Source organism: Pelophylax lessonae (genome assembly GCF_965119305.1).
Source record: "Pelophylax lessonae genome assembly, chromosome: 3".
Lineage (NCBI taxonomy): Eukaryota > Metazoa > Chordata > Amphibia > Anura > Ranidae > Pelophylax > Pelophylax lessonae.
The window spans coordinates 605,604,674-605,627,886 of NC_138770.1; the positions used below are offsets into that span (position 1 = coordinate 605,604,674).

Genomic DNA, 23,213 nt, shown 5'->3' on the forward strand with positions numbered 1-23,213 from the left:
TGTTAAAAATATGCACAGATTACTGTAGTAATGTCACTGGTCCCCCCAAAAGTGTCAAAAATGTCAGTTAGGGGTCCAATCTGTCCGCTGCAATGTCGCAGTCCTGCAAAAAAAAAAAAAAAAAAAAAAAAAAAAAATCGCAGATTGCCGCCATTATTAGTACAAAAAAAAAAAAAGAAAATTAAAAAAAAAAAATGGATTCCGTACTTAGTAGATGCGATAACTTTTGTGCAAACCAATCAAAATACGCTTATTGCGATTTTTTTTTTTACCAAAAATATGTAGCAGAAAACAAAATCGGCCTAAAATGTTAAAAAAAAAAAAAACTGATTTTTTACATTTTTTTTTGGAATGTTATATAGCAGAATATGAAAAATAGTTTTCAGAATTGTCGCTTTTTTTTGTTTATAGCGCAAAAAAAAAAAAAAAAAAAAAAAAGGTGATCAAACATCACCAAAAGAAAGCTCTATTTAAGGAAAATAAAAAAACATTAATTGTATTTAGGTACAGCGTCGCACGACCGCGCAATTGTCAGTTAAAGTAACGCAGTCTCGAATCGCAAAAAATGGTCTGGTCATTAAGGAGGCAAATCCTTCTGGTCCAGAAGTGGTTAAATAAACAACTTGAAGCCAAACTCCAGCAGTTACAGCAAATATTTTATTTGTCCTTTTAGGATAAAGGTTTTACATAAAGAAAAAAAAAAAAAAAAAGCTGATTATTGTAAGCACCATTGTCAGTGGTAGATGATTTGTCTCATCGCTCTAACTGCTACAGCTTCAGGACAGCTTGTTCTTTTAATAAACAGTTCTAATGGCTGGATCACCAGGTAAAAATAAAGGAAAGAAAGCCAAAAAAAGAAAAAAAAATACAGGTGTGTTACTGGCCAGATATCCAGGTGAAAAACAGGCATAGGTGTGCGCAGCCTATGGCATTAGGGTGGGCACCCCAAAGCTCAAACACACGTGTGTGTGTGTGTGTGCATGTTTATATATACTGACAGTGTCCGTAGGTAGATTTTGGTGTTAGTAGGGCAGTGGATGGTGACTGTAGTTTTTTTTATTAATTTTTTTGTTTTATTTTACAATATTTTTAGGGTCTAAACAGGGGGAATCTGCGCCACATAGGATTAGGGTGTGCCCAGGCACACCTGGCACACCCTGTGCACACACACCTATGAAAACAGGGGGTGTGTGTGTGTGGGGAGGATCATAATGATTGGTAAAGATGCAATATATTATATTATATTTTTGGTTTTGGGGTTAATAAACTGCATTGTGGGTAACAGTGTGTTTACATTTAGCTTTTTTTTCTTTACAAAAGCAGAAATTATACAAATTTTTTTCTATGTAGCCAAATAAAGTAATATTGTGTTTGTACTGATAAGAGATTGGCGTTTTGCTCATCGCTATCCTCATTTTAGGGTTTGTTTATATTTAATGTAGAAGGTTGGTTACCAGGAAAAAGGGTCTACGACTTTATTTTTTTCCTTTTTTTTTTTTTTTCCTTTTTTTTTTATTCCTGCTTCATATGCAATGCGGGAACCCTGCAAATCCACTGGGTTAACGACACCCCCAGATCAGTTCACATATTGCAGTGCCAACTGTCAGTTTGGACAAGAATCGGATCGCATAGGTGTGAACACCCATGCGATCCAATTCTTTTGCAGACTCAAAAAAAGGGTCCTGTGCGAGTTGTGTCCAAATCCAGCCATACAATATATATGGCTGAATTTGCATCGCACAGACATCGCATGTGATTTGCAGAGCAGTGCCCTCTGAATCACATGCAATATCTGTCATCGCATATGTGTGAACCAGGACTTAATCACAATGCCACAGCACCATGCGATTTAAAAAATGTGCCACTTTATTAGGGGGGTGCCATGAAGTAGTTATGGCACCCACTATGCATCTGCTAAGAAGCAGCGAGTTCTACCTTCAGAACAGAATAAACGTTCGAATTTTATGAGCGTTTCCAACCCACTCAAATGTAGATCCACACTCAAGGCCGTACACACGATCAGAAAATTGTACGACCGCTTTCTCATACGATAATCTGATCGTTTGTACACAGGTTCTGAGAGCCAATCACGTCAGTTCATCCAATATTATCTAATGGGACAAAAATGAACATTTTTCTCGTATGATACCAGATCTTTAAATTTAAATTTTATACCAATACATTATATTTCAGATTTTTTATTCCGTCATTTGAGAATTTTCTGAACTTTAGTAACCTTTTCATTTTTAAAATTGAGAGCAGCACAAGAAGAAAAAATAAAAAAAGGACGGCAATTCGTCCGATAAACTCGTGTGTACCATTCATTAGAAAAGCTGATATCCCTTTCTGGTTATGGAACAATTTTTAAAATGCTGAAAGTTGCAGCTAGGAAAAAAAAAAAAAAAACACTTTTAAAAAAAGGACATTACACATTAAAGTTTGCGATTGGGAGATATTTATTTATATATATATATATATATATATATATATATATATATATATATATATATATATATATATATACACACACATACATACATACATACACACACACACACACACACTTTTAGGCCCCTTTCACACAGGCGGACTGTTCAGATCCGCCTGTCAGTTTTTCAGGCGGATCTGAACAGATGCCCCATGCATCTCTATGGGGCATCGGATGTCAGTGGAGACATGTCCGCTGACATCCGATCCATCAAATCTGGACGGATGGAAACACTATTTTCCATCCATCCAGCGGATTGGATGAGAACGGACAGGCGGTCCGTTCCCATCCGATTCCCCCATAGAGAACAGCGGGGACCTGACAGCTATGTCTCCACACAGCGCAGAGAAAGAGCTGCCATCCGCCTGCTCAGCGAGGGATTAGCGGATCGATTCCCCCCCGCTAAGAAAAACGGAGTCCGCCGACGGACTCTACAGTGTGAAAAGGGGCCTAATGCCTCGTACACACGCACCGATTGTTGGCCGAACGATCGGCCGTCTTTTGTCCAGTGTTGTTGTGTCGGTTGAAATGTGCTCTAGACTGCACACGAATTTTGTCAGCCAACAACAACCAACTTCAGAAGTGATGTCATGTTCTGGTTTACTTTTCGTGTGTTTTTTCTTCTCTGAGCATGCCCAGTCTTGCTCATCTTGCTTTTGTCGGCCGAAATCTGTACTGACTGACGAACAATCGGCCGTTGTGGTGACGGCCAACAAAAATTTTATAGCCTGCACACCAGATTTTGTTCGGCTGAAAAGTCGCAGTCGGTTGTCGGAAGCATCATACTAACAAGCCGACAATCGGCCGATCGGACATTGGCCAAACATTTACGGCCAACAATCGGTGCGTGTGTACGGGGCTTAAGACTGACTTCTGGGATAAGCGGGTATTGTCTAATTACAACAGGTGTGTGTATTCTTATACAATCTTAGTGTGCTTTGTGCGTTTCTTCCGGATCTATGAAGTAATCCACTGCGATCATTTTCCAGGACTTTCCTGCAATAAAGACTGATCGAAGATCGAACTTGTTGCTCTCTCTCCTTGTGCAGGGTGACAGGTCTTGTCTCCGCCTCCTCTTGTACTTTTCTGCAGGCAGCCTGTATTGGGTGGGCCCTGCTGGGCCCCTCCCACAGCTCTGCTCTATGCTCAGGCTATATACAGCACAGTGATGTCACTGCTTCTTTTACAAACTAATACCTGGGTTTGCAGAGGCATTTGGCGCACACATGTAGTTATAGCCACAAATTGCTATTAAAGAATATATCTAAAAAGGAAAGCTTGTGCCCGTAGTTCAGTTTTAAAAAATATGTGTTTTTCCTTTTAATCTCTGTATTTTTTATCAAACATTCATGTATAGAATTCCCTCTGCTATCCTAAGCAAAAAAATCTCACTAGCTGCTAAACCATTTATATAAACCGTATAGCATGAAATTATATGCAGCTGTGAGCCAAGAAAACCCTGTATTGTGAATTTTTGCTTTATTCTCAATTATTTACAGCTTGCAAAATTTCCAAAACACTCCCAATGGGCAGGAGGGGGAGGGGGGGGGGGGGTCCGGGGTACTTTGCTACATTCTGTACGTTGTATTTCATTAACATTCCCTACGGTGGCTCATTGACCTCACTAGTGACTAGGGAAGCTCACCAATAATAGATTAAGTATGTCCGTCCAAAACCCATAGAAAATAAAAGTAAACCAGCTGACAGTTGTCAAATCTTAAAGTACAACAGAATAGATCGATATCTCTATCTCCTTGAAAAAGTATTCACACCCCCTTGACATTTTCCAATTTTTTTTGTCATGTTACAACCAAAAACGTAAAATGTATTTTATTAGAATTTTATGTATCAGACCAACACAAAGTGACACGCAATTGTGAAGTGGAAGGAAAATGATAAAATGGTTTTCAACATTTTTTACAAATAAATATCTGAAAAGTGTGGTGTGCATTTGTATTCAGCCCCCTTTACTCTGATACCCCTAACTAAGATCTAATGGAACCAAATGCCTTCAGAAGTCACCTAATTAGTAAATAGAGTCCACCTGTGTGTAATTTAATCTCAGTATAAATACGCATGTGCTGTGAAGCCCTCAGGCCCCGTTCACATAGGGGCGACGCTACTTCGCACCGCGACCTCCGAGGTCGCGGTGCGAGCAGCGCGCCGCGACCTCTGAGCGGCCGCCACGGACTTCATAACATTGAAGTCTATGGCGGTCGCCTCCTGGTCGCCCCAAAGAAGCTCCGGACCCTTTTTCTAAGTCGGAGCGACTTGTGTCGCTCCTATTAGAACAGGTCAGCAGCTTCCCTATGGGAGGCGACCTACGGCGACCTGTGAGGCGACCAGGTCGCCTCACAGGTCGCCTCAGTGTGAACCGGGACTTAGAGGTTTGTTAGAGAACCTTAGGCTGGCCATACATTATACAATTTTCTGTACAATTTTCTTGATATTTACCTTCAACTATGTAGTACAAAGACCTGCCTAATTGGATACAAGTGAAAGTGTTGCTTAGCTTTGACCTCATTATGTGGTAAATCTAACAGAAAATTGTACAAGAAAATTGAACATGTATGGCCAGCTTTAGTGAACCAACAGCATCATGAAGGCCAAGGAACACAATTTTAAAGCAGGGTTAGGTTATATAAAAATGATATCTCACAGAGCACTGTTCAATCCATCACTTGAAAATGGAAAGAGTATGGTACAACTGCAAACCTACCAAGACATGGCCGTCCACCTAAACTGACAGGCCGGCAAGGAGAGCATTAATCAGAGAAGCAGCCAAGAGGCCCATGGTAAATCTGGAGGAGCCGCAGAGATCCACAGCTCAGGCAGGAGAATCTGTCCTCAGGACAATTATTAGTCGTGCACTCCACAAATCTGCCCTTTATTAACCACTTTAACCCCGGAAGATTTTGCTGCTTAATGACCAGGCCACTTTTTTCAACTTCGCACTGCGCGACTTTAACGGACAATTGCGCAATCATGAGACGCTGTACAAAAATAAAATTAGCGTCCTTTTTTTTTCCCCACAAACAGAGCTTTCCTTTTGGTGGTATTTTTATTTTTTGCGATATTAATAAAAAAAATAAAAAAAAAAAAAAAGAGAGAGAAAGGTTTGTGAAAAATTTACATTTTCTACTTTGACTGTTAAAAAATATCCAATATATTCAATTTTTGTCATATATTTAGGCCAAAATGTATTTAGCTACATGTCTTTGACAAAAAAAAAATTCTCAATGGAGCGTATTTTTATCTGTTTTAAGACCCGAAGATTTTACCCCCTTCCTGACCGGGCCAAATATTGCGATTCGGCACTGCGTTATTTTAGCGGACAATTGCGCGGTCGTGCGACACTGTACCCAAATTAAATTTACATCCTTTTTTTCCCACAAAGAGAGCTTTCTTTTGGTGGTATTTAATCACCTGTGCGATTTTAAATTTTTGAAAAAAAAAAAAAACAATATTTTTCACATTCTGATATAGAACATTTCCCCCCCCCCCCCCCCCAAAAAAAAATTAAAAAAATCATTTAACATTTTAGGACAATTTTTTTCTGCTACAAATTTTTGAAAAAAAAAAAACGCAATAAGCGTATTTTGATTGGTTTGCGCAAAAGTTATCACATTTACTAACTACGGGAAAGATTTATGTCATTTTTTTTTTTTTTTTTTTTTTTACTAGTAATGGCAGCGATCTGCTTTTTTTGCGGGACTGACATTGCGGCGGACAGATCGGACCCCTGACATTTTTTACACTTTTCGGGAGACCAGTGACATTACTACAGTAATCAGTGCTATAAATATGCACTGTTACTGTAATAATGACACTGGCAGGGAAGGGGTTAACACTGTTGGTGATCAAGGGGTTAAATGTATGCCTCATGCTTACTGACGTGTGTGGGGGGAGGGGGTTCTGTGACAGAGACAGAGATCGCAGGTTCAGCTATGCTGAATCCTGTGATCTCTCCCTGTCTGTCACAGAGAAGATCCGCCTGCTTTGCTTACACAAGCGGGCGGATCTTCTCACACTTTCCCCAACAATCGGGGAAGAGAGGCATTTAAAAACAGTTTGCGCGTGCAGCAACGGCAGGTAAGTCGCATGGTGCAAAAGAAGGATGGATTTCATGGCCACTGCATTTTTTTTAAATTCTGCATGCACCTTTTTTCAGCTGAAAACGCAGGCATAGCAGCTCAAGCCCATTCACATCAATGGGCTGCTATGCCTGTGCAAATGTGGGCCCCCAACCCGCATACATGTGAACCAGGCCTAAAGCAATAGTAAAGTCATTAATAGATAAAAGCCCTGGTCCTCCTGCAGGTTTAACCACTTCTGGATCGCAAGGATTTGCCCCTTTAAAGACCAGGCCATTGGATCAGAGTGCCAGGACCAGTCATCACCAGGTAGGCCAGACACTGCTCGATGGCTATATAATAATGTAATGTGGGCTGCTATGCGTGTGTGTGTATATATATATATATATACACACACACACACACACACACACACACACATACACATATATATATATATATATATATATATGATATGCCCATGTATGTATGTATGTATGTATGTATGTATGTATGTATGTATATCTCTATCTATATATAAATATATATATATATATATATATATATATATATAATATCTATCCAATTCTATCTATCTACAGGCGGTCCCCTGGTTACGAACACAATAGGGACTGTAGGTTTGTTCTTAAGTCGAATTTGTTTGCAAGTCGGAACATGTACTTTTTTAAGTGTAACTCCAGGCCAAAAAATTCATAAGGATACAGACAGCAGTACAAACCTCATTGTGGCTCTAACCCCACACCATACAGTACTGTACTAGCCAAAACTAAAAGGCTAAAAGAGACCCAGAAGGATAGTTACATTCAACATAGCTAGAAGTACAAGTACAATACAGTGGTCCTGCTCCCAATACAGAGTAATGTAATCTCACCAGTTTCCAGACAGTTCCACCAGCTTCTGCCTGTGCAGTGGGATGCTTCTGGGCAGTGTGGGGCAATCAGTACATGTAGTACATGCAGCGTGCATTGTGGCCGGCACTAAGATGGATGCTATCCAGCACAGGAGCGAGAAGAAGCCGGAAGAAGCCAGCAGTGACGTCACGCGGGCGCCGCCACCGTTCGTAAGTAGGAGTCGTTCGTCACGGGGGCCCCGTTCGCAACTCGGATGTTCGTAAGTTGGGGACTGCCTGTAATTCTATCTATCTGCAGAAACTTGCTTGTATTAGCAGTGTTTCTGTGTCTGAGCCCTGGAAAAAGCATGTGGGTGTGTGCTGAGTGGGAGCCATCTGATTGGTTACAGGGAGGAGCTAAGTCTCTCACTCTAGGATCATATTACCAGAGCTGTTTTCTATTGAGTGAGTGAACTGCTGAGTGAGGAATGAGTCATCCAAATGTATCAATTCACAAGTCAGACCCAGGAGCAGAGAAACTCTGTATTTTAAAAATGCCACAATAACAATACCGTGGCTATGCAATACCGCGATATATCGAATTACCGAAAACCGGCATATGTCTAATATATACATATATACACACACACACACACACACACACACACACACACACACACACACACACACACACACACTGCAAGCAAGCAGATAATGACTTACGGCAGAGTGTTGTACATGGCTTCCAGAAAACATCACAGCACCCTGCACAGTACTGCTCTCAAGAGCCCTCAGTCCTGATGAATCAGTGGGCTGATTTTTGGGAGGAAATACCTCAATATCAAAATGTTGTGATGGGCAGGCGCCAATCTGGAGGAGCGGGCATTCCTAGACGGGCTGCATGTCCATGTATATTCTAGCCCATCGGCATGTTTTCTTAAATAGAATTCAGTCTTCATTATTTTTAAATCCCCCCCTTCCAATCTCAGTGCTGCTATCTCCTTCAGTCTCTTTCAACCACTTCCTGTCTAGATGTACTCTTTCCAGGTTGAATCATGGTTGTTTGGGATGGACTTTCAACTCCCTCAGTTTGACAGCAGCGGTCTACCCTTGTGCAATGGACAGCAACCAGGGGAGCATCTGAAAGGTTGACAACGCAAAAGCATAAATGGGAAACCGTGATCACCCTATAACAGGAAATGCCTGGACAAGAACCTTCATGGCAGGATCACCACGCAGTATTTTAATGAAAGCCGCAGTTACAAAACAGCCAAAATGGCATTAATATGTTAAGGCTTATATGACATCTTAGCGACTGGGTTTAGATCTAAACAGATGATTAAATAAGGACAAAAATTTCATACTTAGCAATTCTTCTGAATTACAGCCAATGCACTGGAATGGCCAATCAAAAGATTTTAATTAAAAGCAAGCAGGGGGATGTATGAAATTAATGCAATGTACATAGTTATCCTAAGTGGAGATTTTTTTTTTCACCTTCTCAACAAAATCTCAACAAAATGGGAGTTTCACTTTAAGTATTGAGCAGAATAAAATTCTAAGATCCTGCCAAAGTCTACCAAGTGATTTTAAACCAGATCCCCCAGCTAAAAGCCCATTCTGGATTCACTTATTAGATTGATTCCAAACACAAGAGAGACCAGAGCCGAGATTCAATACACAGCAGTGACGGGACATGTCTCAGCAGCTCTCGCCCCACCGTAACAAATTGACATCGCTCCTTTTTTTTTTTTTATCATTATTATTATGACAACCATTTGATAAATGGAATCCGGAACAAAGCTGGCACATTTCTTGCTCTTGTAACTTAATCTCCTTGCCTTAGAGCAATCCAGAACAAAAACACGGTAAAAAATGAAAACACATTAAAACCTAGTCTACAAGTCTTTATTAATGCCACCGAGAGCCGCAAAAAAAAATAAGAACACCACATTCTAAAGAAAAGCAGGATATACTTTAAGGATGGAAAAAAAATATATAGGAATTACCTGTGATAATTACCACTATCTAGTGGCTAAAAGTATGTGATTTTCTTTGAAATAAAAGCCAAAAAACTTGATTCAAATTTGGTTTGAGCCCCTGCTGGATTTTTACTACTATCTGAGGCTCCCAAAAAAGATTTATTGCCAACTTCCTACCCTGCTGGAAACATTTACAAATAGGAAGTGAGGGGAGGAAATTAAAAACTCTTTTGGAGTCCTAGATAGAAGTCTAAACCAGACAAGGATTCCTATTACTACCCCCCCCCCCCCCACTGCCATTCTGCTCTAGGCCGGGCAGGAAGAATAGAATAGTGAGGTGTTGAGCCTTGTAAGCTAACAGCTTTAGTCGGAGACCCTGTACTAACTATGCAATGTTAGTACAGCGATCTCCCCTGCTATTCTATTGCGTTCTGATAGGGTGATGCCCTCCCTCCGTCAGAACGCTCCGGTTAGCGCTCTCAGCCATTGGCTGAGAATGCTGATCGGGAGCCAGTCGGCAGGCCTTTTCGGTCATGAGCCTTTGACAGAATCCAGCTGTCGGACTGGCTTGAGTACACAAGGGCCAAACGTCTGCCGGTTTCTATTCTAGATCTAGTATAATGTACTAGGCTTTAGAATGGCTGTCATGACTTTATTACATTCTGTGGGATGATAATCTCTATTTGTTCTGGTGACCACTTTCTTTGGAAAAGGTAGGGGTAGCAAAGTCAAGGTTTTCAGGCATCACTAGGACAGAAATGGAGGGGAAATCCTCCACTGGGGACACATTTTTAGCCAGAAGCACCAGTGGGGGATCCAAGAAGAGGAGAATCGGAATTGCACTGTGTATAACCACTGCACAGAGCAGGCAAGTATAGCAGGTTTGTTATTTTAAAGATAAAAATTACACTAAGGGCTCTTTCAAACAGGCGGTCCGATCAGATCCGCCTGTCAGTTTTTTTAGGCGTATCTGATCGGATGCCCCATTCAGCCCTATGGAGCAGCGGATGTCAGCGGTGACATGTCCGCTGACACCCGCTGCCATCCGCATCCGATCCTGTCAGTGAAATCCGGACGGATGGAAACCCTATTTTCTATCCATCCTGGGGATCAGATGAGAGCAGACAGGCGGTCCGCTCTCATCCGATTCCCCATAGAGAGCAGCGGGGGCTGTGACAGCTCCCTCTCCGCACTGCAAGCGGAGACGGAGCTGTCATCCGCCGGCTCAGCGGGGATCGCGGATCGATCCCCGCTGAGCAGCACGGATCCGCCTACGGAGGCGGACCGTGTGAAAGAGCCCTATCACTGTAAAAGGAAAAGTACAGCCAAAGCTCCTTTGGCTGTGCATCTATGGATCACAGGAGTACAGTTCGCTCTGCACTCCTTCGACCAGTCTTCATCAGACACCGGGCTGAAGCCTGCTGTCGGCTGACATCACAAAGCTGATCTAGGCTTAGGATCTGCCCACATGGCTGGACCAGCACCCGTCTCAACCTCCCGCTGAGAGCCTGAGTCAGCCGCCCCCTCCACAGTGAAGCGCTCCAGTGAGCACGGGGGGGGGGGGGGGGGTTGTAGAGAAGGAGAAAGCTTGACAGTTACCAGCCCTTTGCTCAGGGACCTCTGAGAATCAGCGTGGTTTGATCGCTCTCGTTTCCCAGTGTTAGAGCCAGCAGGGTGGGAGTGGGAGGACAGATGCTGCATCCACCTAGGCAAGTAAGATTTAAAAAAAAAAAAAAATAAAAATCCCACACTTAAAAAGGGGGAAAAAAAAAAATGTTTAAACCTTATAACATTTGATATTGAGCAAACTAAAGTCAGCCCTCCACAGCAGTTCCAGTTTCCTGTGTGGCCCCTCTGGGGAAATAATTGCCCACCCTCAGTATAGATCTATTGTTGCCCCACGCATGTTTGTATCCACTTACTGTTGACTAACTCACCTCTGCTGGAAGTTTGTTTTAAGCATCAACTATTGTAATAAAAGTAGAATTTTGAAAATATACAAAAAAATAATTGTGAAAACAAGTCTCCATCTTGTCCCTTGGTTTAGGCAGATGACAAAATCAAACTGTTCTGAAAAGCATCTCCAAGCATCTAGCAAAGTTTGATATAATGATTTCTGTAACAGGAACAATTGCTAACATGTGGCAGTAGTTTACAGTACATAAGAAACATAGCGAATACTAACCAATTGCCTGATTGTCTTCATAGGGTCTCTTGAAACCATTGCTTGATAAAACCAATGTTATTTATTTAACCACTTGCCGACCGCCGCACGACTATTTACTGCGGCGGTCAGCCCCTCAAAGGCAGAGCGACGTAGTACTACGTCGCTAGCCTGTGAGGGTCTAGGGAGCGAGCGCGCGCCCCCGGAGGCGCGCTCCCGCGCGTGTGACCGGTGGACCCGATCGTCGGTGCAGAGGGAGAAAGGCAGGCGGCTAATGTAAACAAGCCGCCTGTCATTCTCCCCTGTGTATGAATGGTGATCATACAGTTCTACTATGTAGGACCATTGATCACTGTTCATACACCTCAAGCCACAGCCAATCACAGTTAGAATCTAGGGACACACACAACCCCTCCCTCTCAAAAAAAAGTTAACCCCTTCACTGCCAATGTAATTTTACAGTAACAGTGCATATGTATAGCACTGATTACTGTAGAAATGTCACTGGTAACCCCAAAAGTGTCAAAAATGTCAGTCAAGGGTCCGATCTGTCCGCCGCAATGTCACAAAAAAAAAAAAAAACGCAGATCGCCGCCATTACGCGTAAAAAAAAAAAACACCAAAAATTACAAAAATCTTTCCCTTTGTTAGTAAACGCGATAACTTTTGCGCAAACCAATCAAAATACGCTTTTTGCGATTTTTTTTGTACCAAACATATGTAGCATAAAACAAATTGGCAGAAAATGTTAAAAAAATTTTGATTTTTACATTTTTTTGGGGGGGAATTTCATATAAAAAAAAAAAGTGAAAAATATTGTTATTTTTGTAAAATTGTCGCTCTTTTTTTGTTTATAGTGCATAGTCAAAAAATCGCACAGGTGATCAAATACCACCAAAAGAAAGCTCCGTTTGTGGGAAAAAAAAGGACGTCAAATTCGTTTAGGTACAGCGTCGCACGACCGCGCAATTGTCCGTTAAACTCACACAGTGCCGAATCGCAAAATAGGCCCTGGTCAGGAAGGGGGTAAAATCTTCCGGGGCTTAAGTGGTTAAGAAATACACTAATCATGAGTGAATGTTGTTTACCAGGCAGATACTTTTCTGTCCTTATCAGTTATTGACTAATGGGTGATCTATTTCTAAAGAATGTACAAAACACCAGCTACACTTGCAATTAAACCAGAAATATTCACGGAAATATTTTTCTGCAATTGCATTCACAGGCTTCTCTAAGAAACCCCCCCTTTGTGTCCAGCAGGTCCCAGTCAATGATTCATGGCTGAGACCTGCTGATCAGCTGTGTCCAAACACAGCAACACAGCCCAGAGCCCTGTGTTGACTAACAACACAGGGCTCTGCACAGAGGGAATGCAGGGAGAAGGAATAAATAGATTTTTAGTAAAAAGCAGCACAAATCACACTTGTTAGGCACACACCTAACCCCTTGATTGCCCCTAGATGTTAACCCCCTTCCCAGCCAGTGTCATTAGTATAGTGACAGTGTACAGTATTATCACTGTATTTGTGTCACTGGTAATGTCAGTGTCAGTTCCTGCCCAGCGTCCGTTAAATGTCAGATTGCCCACCACACTACCACAGGCCCACTAGAAGTCAAGGATCTCTACCATTACAAGAAGGGGGAAAAAAATGGATTGATCTATATATCTATCTATATCCATCTCTCTATATATATAGCTAAAGCAATCAATATACACTTACTGGGATTTTTTTTTTTTTTTTTTACCAAAAGACATAATAGAATATATTATGGTCTAAATTTATGAAGTTAGATTTTTATTGGATTTATTTTATAGCAAAAAAAAAAAAAAAAAACTGGGATTTTTGTCTTACTGTAAAATCCTTTTCTCTGATGTTCATTGACGGACACAGCTCCATATCTTCTTTGACCCCTGGGTTATGCTGCTTTCCATAGTAGAAGGACTAGGCGGAAACAAATTAGACTATGCCCCTAGGGCAGTCCTAGGGGGTATACTTCCTACTATAGGACTTCAGTTTTGTAAGAAGTAGTGTCAGAAGAATACATAACCCAACTCAGGGGGGTGGGTGCTGTGTCCATCAATGAACATCAGAGAAAAGGATTTTACGGTAAGACAAAAATCCAGTTGCCTTTTGTTCATTGACGGACACAGCTCCATATCTTCTTTGAACCTTGGGACGTCCTAAAGCAGTGTCAACATGAGGGGGTGGGAAAACACGGCAGTGGATATAATTCCCAAAAGAGGCTAAACATAGCCAACCAGGTAAACTAGGAGCTCAACCAGGAACAACTGGAGCTCACCAACCAGGAAAACAAATATACCTTCAAGAGGTAGGAGCCTCTGCAACGGCAACCTGCAAAACTTTGCGGCCGAATGCAGCATTCGCAGATGAGAGTACATCCACCTTGTAAAACCTTGTGAATGTATGCACAGACGACCATGTGGCCGTACACCTGGACCACTGACGCCTGATGACAGAAGGCCCTGGAGGCACCAAGCGCCCTTGTAGAATGCGCCTTAACAGGAAAGGAGGAACCTGAGCCCTAATGGAATAGGCCTGCCCCACCTTCTGCCTGATCCATCTGTAAATGTTCGCCGCAGATGCAGCCTGCCCCTTACAAGATCCATCTGCAAGGACAAACAAGGAATCCGATTTACGAATCAACTAAGTCGCTGCCAGGTGCACCCCGATTGCCTGAACCACATTCAGGGAATGTAAAGCAATTTCTTTAGGATGTTCTTCCCTTTCAACTTGCGCCTGTCCCTGGGATTGGCTGCAGGGCCTTTATGGGGCGGTAAAGTATCTGCTATCACAGGGAGTAATTGTGCTGGTTCCAGAGTGGGAACGTTTTCAGGGATTTTAATCAAATCTATTAACGGTTCCCAGGAAGGAAGGCGAGGTCCGCCCAATCTTGGACCTCAAGGCCCTGAATCGCTTCGTGCGGGTTCAGAAATTTCAGATGGAGTCCATTCGCACGGTGGTGGCATCCCTTCATTAAGGGGATTTTCTGGCCTCTATCGATATCAAGGACACTTCCCTTCATAACCCAATATATGTCGGGCTCCAGCTTTTTGTTCGCCGTGGGAGAGAAGCGTTAAAAGACAGACGGAGACAGACATCACTGTGCGAACTCTGCAAGAGTTCAGCTGGAAACTGAATTTTCAGAAAATCAGGGCTGACTCCGTCCAACAACCTGGGACTACCTGGGCCTGACTTTGGATTCAGCCTCAGCAAGGGTGTTTCCAGAGGCAAAACTGCTGAAGTTGCAGCATGCAATTCGGCTCCTGTTGACCAACTATCGGTCGTCTCTCAGGACTTGCATGCAGGTGCTGGGCTTGATGGTCTCCACCTTCAAGGCAGTTCCGTTTGCTCAGTTCCATACCAAGCCTCTGCAAAAGGAGATTCTTGCCAAAAGGGACAAGAATCCCTAACCTCTGGACAATCTGATCCTGTTGAGCCGGGGAGCGAGAGGATTCTTGATTTGGTGGCTCCGTTCCCTGGCGCTTCGACAGGGGAAGTCCTTTTTCCCCCTGTACTGGCCAGTGGTTTCCACGGACGCCAGCCTGTGCAGGTGGGGAGGTGTCTTGGGCACAGATTCGGCTCAAGGGGTTTGGATTTGGGAGGAGTCCAGTCTGCCAATCAAAATTCTGGAGATTTGGGCGATCAGGCTTTGCCTGTCCCTGTGGCTGGATCGTCTGAATGGCTGCCAGGTAAGGATAAGGTAAACATTCAATTGGACAATGCCAAGGCTGTGGCATATGTCAATCAAGGGGGCACCAAAAGTGCCCTCGCGGCCAGAGAAGTAGCCAGCATTCGATGGTGGGCAGAATAATAGGTTCCAGCCCTCTCTGCCGTGCAAATTTCAGAGGTGGAAAATTGGCAGGCAGACTACCTCAGTCGACAGGCGTTGGCCAGACTGAGAAGACCGTAAGGATCTAGGATATCCAGTGCGTCGCCCAGTCCGGCAGTTGATTGTACAGGCCAGGGGCTAAAGAAAAAAAAAAGTCTGATCTGCTGATCACAGCTGCAATGCTTTGAAGGCTCAAATGCAAAAAATAAACTAACATTTTCCCTTTTTGCAATATGGGAGGCATAAATAATATTTTTGCAAAAAAGTGGAATTACCCTTTAATATGATATGGTTTGTGTGGTTATGCATCCCAAGATGTACCACCTGAATTCACGAGATAGAAGTGAAATTATGTCTGTTGGTATTCAAGGGAGGCAATGGTAATTATTTATAAAACTGAAATGTGTGCTCTGTATTTTATCTTTTGACCAACTTGCGTGTGCATAATTTTTTTTTTTTTTTTTTAAAGAAAAGCAAACGCTTTCTTCTTTTCCCCTATACTACTACTTACACATACCTGTCAAGATACGATTGTGCTCAGTGTATGAGATATCATGTATACTCTGTCTGTTGATCTATAACTCACCTACTTATGTCAACACTCATACAAATGCTGTGCAATAATGATCTTGTAACTTTGAACCTTTAGGAATTATTGTGGGCAATACCATAGGGAAGGCAGGGGTCTGTTGGCTGCGGAGAAAACCATGTCACCCAGCCTCTCTAAGATCTGGCCTCGGGTGATCTGTTTTGAAATGGGAGTCACCACCCCCCACCCCTTATCTAGCATAAGAAGAAATAGCTCTAGCTTCCCCTCATCCGAGTCTCGGAGATTGCTTCCCATGAGATCAGGAAATCTCTGCCCATCCTGCAGAAGAGTCAGGAAAGACACAAACCAGATGATGGAGCGTTTAACGAGGAGAGAGGGGGGATGAGAATTGCGTGGGAAAACTAAAAACCAGAAAATTCCACATAGAGATACAGCCAGAAAGACCGATATAAAAACCATTTTATTCAAATGCTGTTCACACAGGCATCAAGATGGGGTGCTTAGCGGACATTTCTAACTTCCGTGGCCAGGAGCAAAAAGTGTGTGTGGGTTGAAACGAGAATTCACACACAGGCTTCAATGCATGCTGGGTGGTGCTGAAGATGCTTAAAAGGCATTGGAGAACATTCAGAGCCCTGGGCAGGAACAGATCACCGCCTTAATCACTGTCTTAATGCCAACCCCCTATTCTACTCACCTAGCCCGCCCCCCCTATATACAGCTAAAAGTTTACAGACACCTCAACATCATACCTATATGACCTTGCTGGACAACCTGATCCAAAAGTAAGGCCATTGATATGGAATTGATCCTTTCTGTGGCTAGAAGAGCCTCCATTGTTCTGGAACAGCTTTCCACCAGATTTAGGAGTGTGTCTGTGGGAATTTGTGCCAATTTAACTAAAGACCATTTGTGAGCTCAGGTACTAATATTGACTTGGCTTTCAATCAGTGTTCCAACTGATCCCAAAAGGTGTTCAATAGGATTGAGGTCAGGGCTCTGTGCAGGACTCTCAAGTCTAGGTCTTTAGTGCCGGTTCACACTCTTGCGGCTGCGGCGATCGCATGTAATATCGGAGCGCACTGCTCCTTCATTACATGCGATCGGCTGTGCGAATTCAGCGATAAACTTTGTATGGCTAAATTCGCACTGCACCCGCACAAAAGTCACACATGACCCTTTTTTTCAGCCACATCAGGATCGGATCGCACAGTGGTTCACACTTGAGCAATCTGATCCTGTGCGAACTGTAAAGATCGCACTGCGATATGCGATCAAACTGGGGTGTCATTAACATTTCATTGACACCCCCAGCGTATCGCATATGGCAGTGTGAACTGCCAAGGGTGCGTTTGCGATGCGGGAACAGGCTGCGAATTTGCAGCCTTCCCGCATCGCATAAGTGTGACCCAGCACTAATGGAGCTGACACAGATGTACACAGGAAACAGTAATGCTGGAACAGAAAAGAACCTGCCCCAAACTGTTACCACAACGTTGGCGGTACACAATTATGTACAAAGTCTTTGCATAATGTAGTATTAACAGTACCCCTCACTGGAAAGATCTGAACTCAATTTGGAGGGACGTTCACAGGCCTTCAGCCGCAGAGTTTAAGCCACACGGTTTTTAGGTGCTTAGCATCCCATTAGGCTTTTCATCACGTAGTGTAGACTTTATTAACAGCACATATAAAAAGTTAAAATGCACACACATTAAAAAAGGAAAAAAAGGCACAGCAGGTAGTCCTGTGGACATCTGTAGAGTTCATCAGGGAGGCAGTCAGGTGTTGCAGAGTAGATTAAGAAAGGGCATTCATGTGTAATGAATGCGGAAGATTCTTGGGTATATGTATGAATTGGGCCAAGTCAACAATCTTTCCCTTTTTACATATTCCTGGGCAGCTGTCCTTGCAACGGTCCAGAGGTGGTTTACGCTCTCGCGGACTAATGCAGCGGTGTGCCTGGAGGCGGCTACCTTGGGTTCCCTTCATGGGCTAGGATGTACTTTTACTTGTCTTTTGTAGAATATTGTGATTTTACTATTGGTGCCTAAAAATGTCCATGTTGCTCTAGTTTCTATCTAACCTCAATGATGGGATGTGGCACAGATTATCACGGTATATGCACTGGTGGTACCACCCCACGGTAGTGTACAATATCCTTCTCTCCATGTTTACACCAGACAGAAAAACCTTCAATAAAATAGAGCATGAAACAATTCTGCCCTCACCCATCTTGCTAAGAGAGCCCTGGTGTAGTACCGCAAGCAGTTGTAACAGCACAGAGGACGCTGTGGTTTGGCGCCCAGCTGCGTGTACCGCGGACAAGATTTTTATTTTCCGTGTCTGTCCTCCGACATGCTGGGGAGACCCCTAATGTAGTCAGTCTGTCTGCACATACACGCACAGGCCCGGCTCCGCTTATATTACGCTCAGTGTAACATAAAACACACATTTGTCATCCACCTGCAGGGAAGGAAACCGCCTCTGGAATGCACAACCGTTCCTGTTATAGCGCCAAAGTGTTTGTTTAGAATATATATATTGTACGCTTAACATCAAACAAAGCTTCCACTTCCAGCATAGGTAATGAGTCAGTCAACAGTAAGTGAACGTGCTTGGGAGAAACCTTCATCTACTGAGACTAATTGTTTAACCCCTTCTGCCCTGGAAGGTTTTACTCCCTTAATGACTAAGCCATTTTTAGCGATACGGCACAGCGTAACTTTAACTGAATATTGCGATGCTGTACCTAACAGCAAAAAATACCAAAATAAATAAATACATTTTTTCTTTCTGCTATAAAACATATCCAAAAAAAAGAAATAAAAAAAAAACCTAACATTTCTCAATCTATTTAGGCCAATATGTATTCTGCTAGATATTTTTGGTAAAAAAATCCCAATAAGGGTATATTGATTGGTTTGCACAAAAGTTATTGCGTCTACAAACTATGGGACATTTTTATGGCAACAATCAGCGATTTTTAGTGGGACTGCGACATTGAAGCGGACAAATCGGACACCTGGCAATATTTGGGGACCAGTGATATTACAGTAATCAGTGCTAAAAACACACACTGGTACTGTACTAATGACACTGGCAGGGAGGGGGGGGGGGTTAACATCAGGGGCGATCAAAGGGTTAAACCTTTAGACCTACTTCTCTTGTATGTCACAGGTGTGCACTTATTTTTCTTCTGTGACCCAGAATCCGCTGATAGTGGCCTATTGCCCGCTATCAGCCGAAATGGCAGAGCCGCACTAGGCTCTGGAAGGATACCAACAATATGGTCAGGATCCACCTGGCAGCCTGAGAGACAGCTGGCTTCACCTCTTAGCACACATTTGAGAGCCGGAACCAGCTGTGCCCACCCCTGCTAGGGGCTCCACTGAGCGCTGGAGGAGCAGAATGGAGAACAGTGACTGACCGTCATTGCTTTCTGCTTGGGACCGAGAACTGAGCAATAAGCAGTCATGTAATCCCTCAGTTCTTGGTCTTAGAGCTGAGACAGGACAAATGCAGCATGGATGTATATTTATTTTTTACCCCAAATTTAAAAAAGGAGACGTACAGCAAATGAGCTTTACCTGTACATATCCTATGGATCACAGGAGTGCAGTTCGCTCTGCGAGCCTGTGACCCGTTTTCAGCAGAGAGCGGTCTGAAGTCCGCTCTCTGCTGACATCACAGATGTCAGTCCAGGCTCCTCGTCATCATGACTACGGAGTTGGGATCTGCCAGCTGCCTGGACTGACACCCGGCTCAGCCTCTCAGTGAGCCGCTAAGTCTGAGCTGGCCGCTCCCCGCCCCTCCAAAGCTCAGCGCTCCAATGAGCGAGGAGGCGGCAGAGAAAAGAGCAGTGACTGACAGTCAGCAGCTCTCTGCTCAGGGAGCGGTCAGGATCGAGCGATCAGGGGTGTTCGATTACTCAGTTCAGAGGTGCCGGGGGACAGATGCCGCATGGGACCTAAGCTACATCCGCATAGGTAAGAATAAATGGGGGAAAACATCTAACCTCATACTTCTCTTCTAAACCAAAGAACAAAAAAAAAAAAAACAAATATTTCCGCTTAAGAGACCTACGATAAGGTGACTGTATGAGCTTTCCTTTTTTCAGGCCCTCTCATTTATATTTACCTGGTGATCCTGCCAGTAACACTTCCAGTCCTAGTGTGACAACGCTCACTCACTTTACCTTATCTATGGAGCAGCAGCAGCACTGTGATACTAGAATGGGAAATAGGTTAGGACAACGGAATACTTCTTCCTCTCCATAACATCGGGAGGGGGTTGGAGTTCTGCAGTTCTCAGAGAGAACAATGAACAATGCTAAATGTCAATACAGGAAGTTATCAACTCACTGGATTTCTGGCAGGATCAACAGGTTTTTTTCTTTTTCTTTTCCTTTTTAAATGAATACATCATGACAAAAAATGCTATATTTAAACAGGCTATAACAAAGAAAATCAGAGAAGTTAATTGATAAGGTTTATATACACCCTAAAGCAAGGCAGGTACAGACAACTTTAGGGACAAATACCCATTTAACCTGCTGAATCTATTCTATATCATACAGAATGCAACAGGATGGAATGGAGCAGAGGTAAGAACAAGGCAACACTAAGGACCCTTTTACACAGTTGTGCTGTGTGGAGACCCTCATTAAATGGGGGTACTGAGTATTTTACGTGCACTGCATTAAGAATCCCATTTATCGTGAACAAGCTGCAACACACCAATGTTGCATGACACTTTTTTTCTTAACATAACATGCAGATTAATCACATCTGTGTACTGTGGTGCATTACAGCACATGTGCGCTGCAGTGCGTTGTTTTACTACATTGGGGTACTACTCAAAATGAATGGTAGCAATGCAAAACACGTGATGTTATGCCTTTGCGGTAATGCAGGGTAAAGTGCATGTTTCAGTGCATTAATGCAACACACCAGTGTGATTCAGCCCTAAAGACTAAAGCCATCTAGAGACCATGGGCCCATTCACACTAGTGTGCTGTGATAACGCACTGTAAAAACATGTATTTTACTGTAAGTTACAAAAAAAAAAAAAAACGCTTATTCACACAAGGCACAGATGTGAACAATTAATGTGTTGTGGTTAGGCCCTTTTCACACTGGTGCGGCATACGCTCCGGCATACGCTCCAACTTTGACATGTTGCATGACATGTGTAAATCAAGGTTTCCCTATGAGAGCCATCTTAACTGATCCGACACAAGTCGGTTTGACTTTGAAAAAGGTTCCTGCACTACTTTAGTCCAATTTTGATACGCCATCAATGCCATAGAGTTGCAAAAATAAATAAATTGGACTGAAGTTGCACGGCAAAGTCAGATCGGTAGTCATACTAGTTTCGTGTTGGAGCAGTGTGAACAAAGCCTAAAATGTGGCATACAGCATCTTTAGTGCAGTGCTGCCCAATCAAAATAAGCATAAATGCAATTAACTAACGGTGTGCGTTACCGCAATGCGCCTGAGTGAAAGGACCCTTAGCTTACCGATCTCCAGCTGTAACTGAAATATTAGGCGACCGACCCTTTTTCTGCAATGTGTGGGAACATAACTCACAGTAATCTTCCCGTCCACCCATTCACAGAGCACTGCAGTCATTAGCAGTGTTCAATTTTAAATCAAATTTTGATTTAGTCATAGTCTTTTGACTTTAATGCCATTAGTCATCTGGTTTTATTTAGCCAACTAAAATCGAATGAGTTTAGTTCAATTGTAAATCGTTACTTTAGCATTTACCCCCTTTCATGACCAGGCCATTTTTTGTGATACGGCACAGCTTTACTTTAATTGACCATTGCACGGTCGTGCAACGCTTTACCCAAATAAAATTTGTATCCTTTTAGATAGAAAATAATTTTTTTTACTCTGCTATGAGGCTGAGTTCACACTGTGTGTGGATGCGGCTCACAGCAGGGGTTCGGTGCATCTCTGTTCTCCGTTTCAGGGATGAATCAGGCCCAAATTTTTGCCTGAATTTGGACCTGAAACAGAGCCAAAAAAGCACAGGACCCTTGCGCAATGCGCTCTACGGCCCAGAGATTTGTGAACCGGCTCCATTGATAGCTGGTCAGAGTCTCCTGTCAAGAGAATTGGATGCGGGGAAACCCGCATCAGTGTGAACCCAGCCTAAAACACATCCCCAAAAAAATCTAGGTCTTAAAAAAATGTATGCCAATATGTTTTCTGCTACATATTTAAAAAAAATAAAAATAAAAAATATCCCAAGCAGCGTATATTGGTTTGCGTAAAAAAAGTTTTAGCCTCTACAAAATATGGGATGTATACTGGAATTTCTATTTATTTATATTTTTTTGGACACCAACTGACACTCTGTAGGAACCAGTGCTAAAAATATGCATTGTCACTGTACTAATGACACTGGCTGGGAAGGGGTTAAACATCTAGGGCGATCAAAGGGTTAAATGGGTGCCTAGCCAGTGTTTTACTGTGTGCTGCTTTTACTAAAAAAAAAAAAAAAACTGTCAACTCTATTGTAGTGTGTTGTAATGTCATTGCACATACTACCTGAATATTTTACCAACATAATTATTAAGGAAAAAAAAAAAAAAATAAGCATTTTTCCTATTTTTTTGTCCTTTCAGCAGTTTAGTAGATGCCCCCTACCTATTGTAGTAGTATGTAGTAGTGCATTGTTCGGTTTGGACGCCACATTTCGATTTCGTTTTAGTCATAGTCTTGACTAAAATGCCATTTTAGTTTTAGTTGTTTAAAATATTGTTTGTTTAGTCGACAAAATTAACACTGGTCATGAGAGGGTTAAAGCAGCCAGTTTGTGCACACAGCCCAGATAGGGGGCGCTCTATCAGAAGAGAGCAGAACAACATACCTGTGAGGAATGCGCTGAGTGTATTTTCATCTAGGAGGTCAGGAATCTGCAGAAGAGATCGCTCCAACATTAGACAGCGCAGGCTCCTGGGGAACAAAGAGGAGAGATTTTACAGTGAGGCCGGGGGTACCATCCTCTCTTACATGGTGCAACCAGCGACCTGTCATGGCACCGCCAGGAAGACAGCCCAGAGCACATTCTGCTTCTATTTCATGAAAAACTAAAAAAAAAAAAAATAAATAAATGTATTAAAAAATTAAAGCCAAACTCCAGCAAACACTTTATAAGCAGTTACAGCAAACAGTTTTTTCCTAATGGGATAAAGATTTTGTATGAATAAATAAAAGCCAATCATTGTAAGCACCTCTGTCA

At 42.8% G+C, this 23,213-nt stretch overlaps 1 protein-coding gene across 1 annotated transcript in view; it reads right to left on the reverse strand.

The window, feature by feature from the left end:
- The window catches only part of DISP1 (dispatched RND transporter family member 1), a 114,411-nt gene extending 91,503 nt beyond the window's left edge, over positions 1–22,908 (reverse strand). Inside the window, exon 1 of the mRNA XM_082251466.1 lies at positions 22,842–22,908. The gene's annotated coding sequence lies outside the window, so the exon portion shown is untranslated. The remainder of the gene's footprint in view (positions 1–22,841) is intronic.
- Positions 22,909–23,213: the final 305 nt, after the last annotated feature.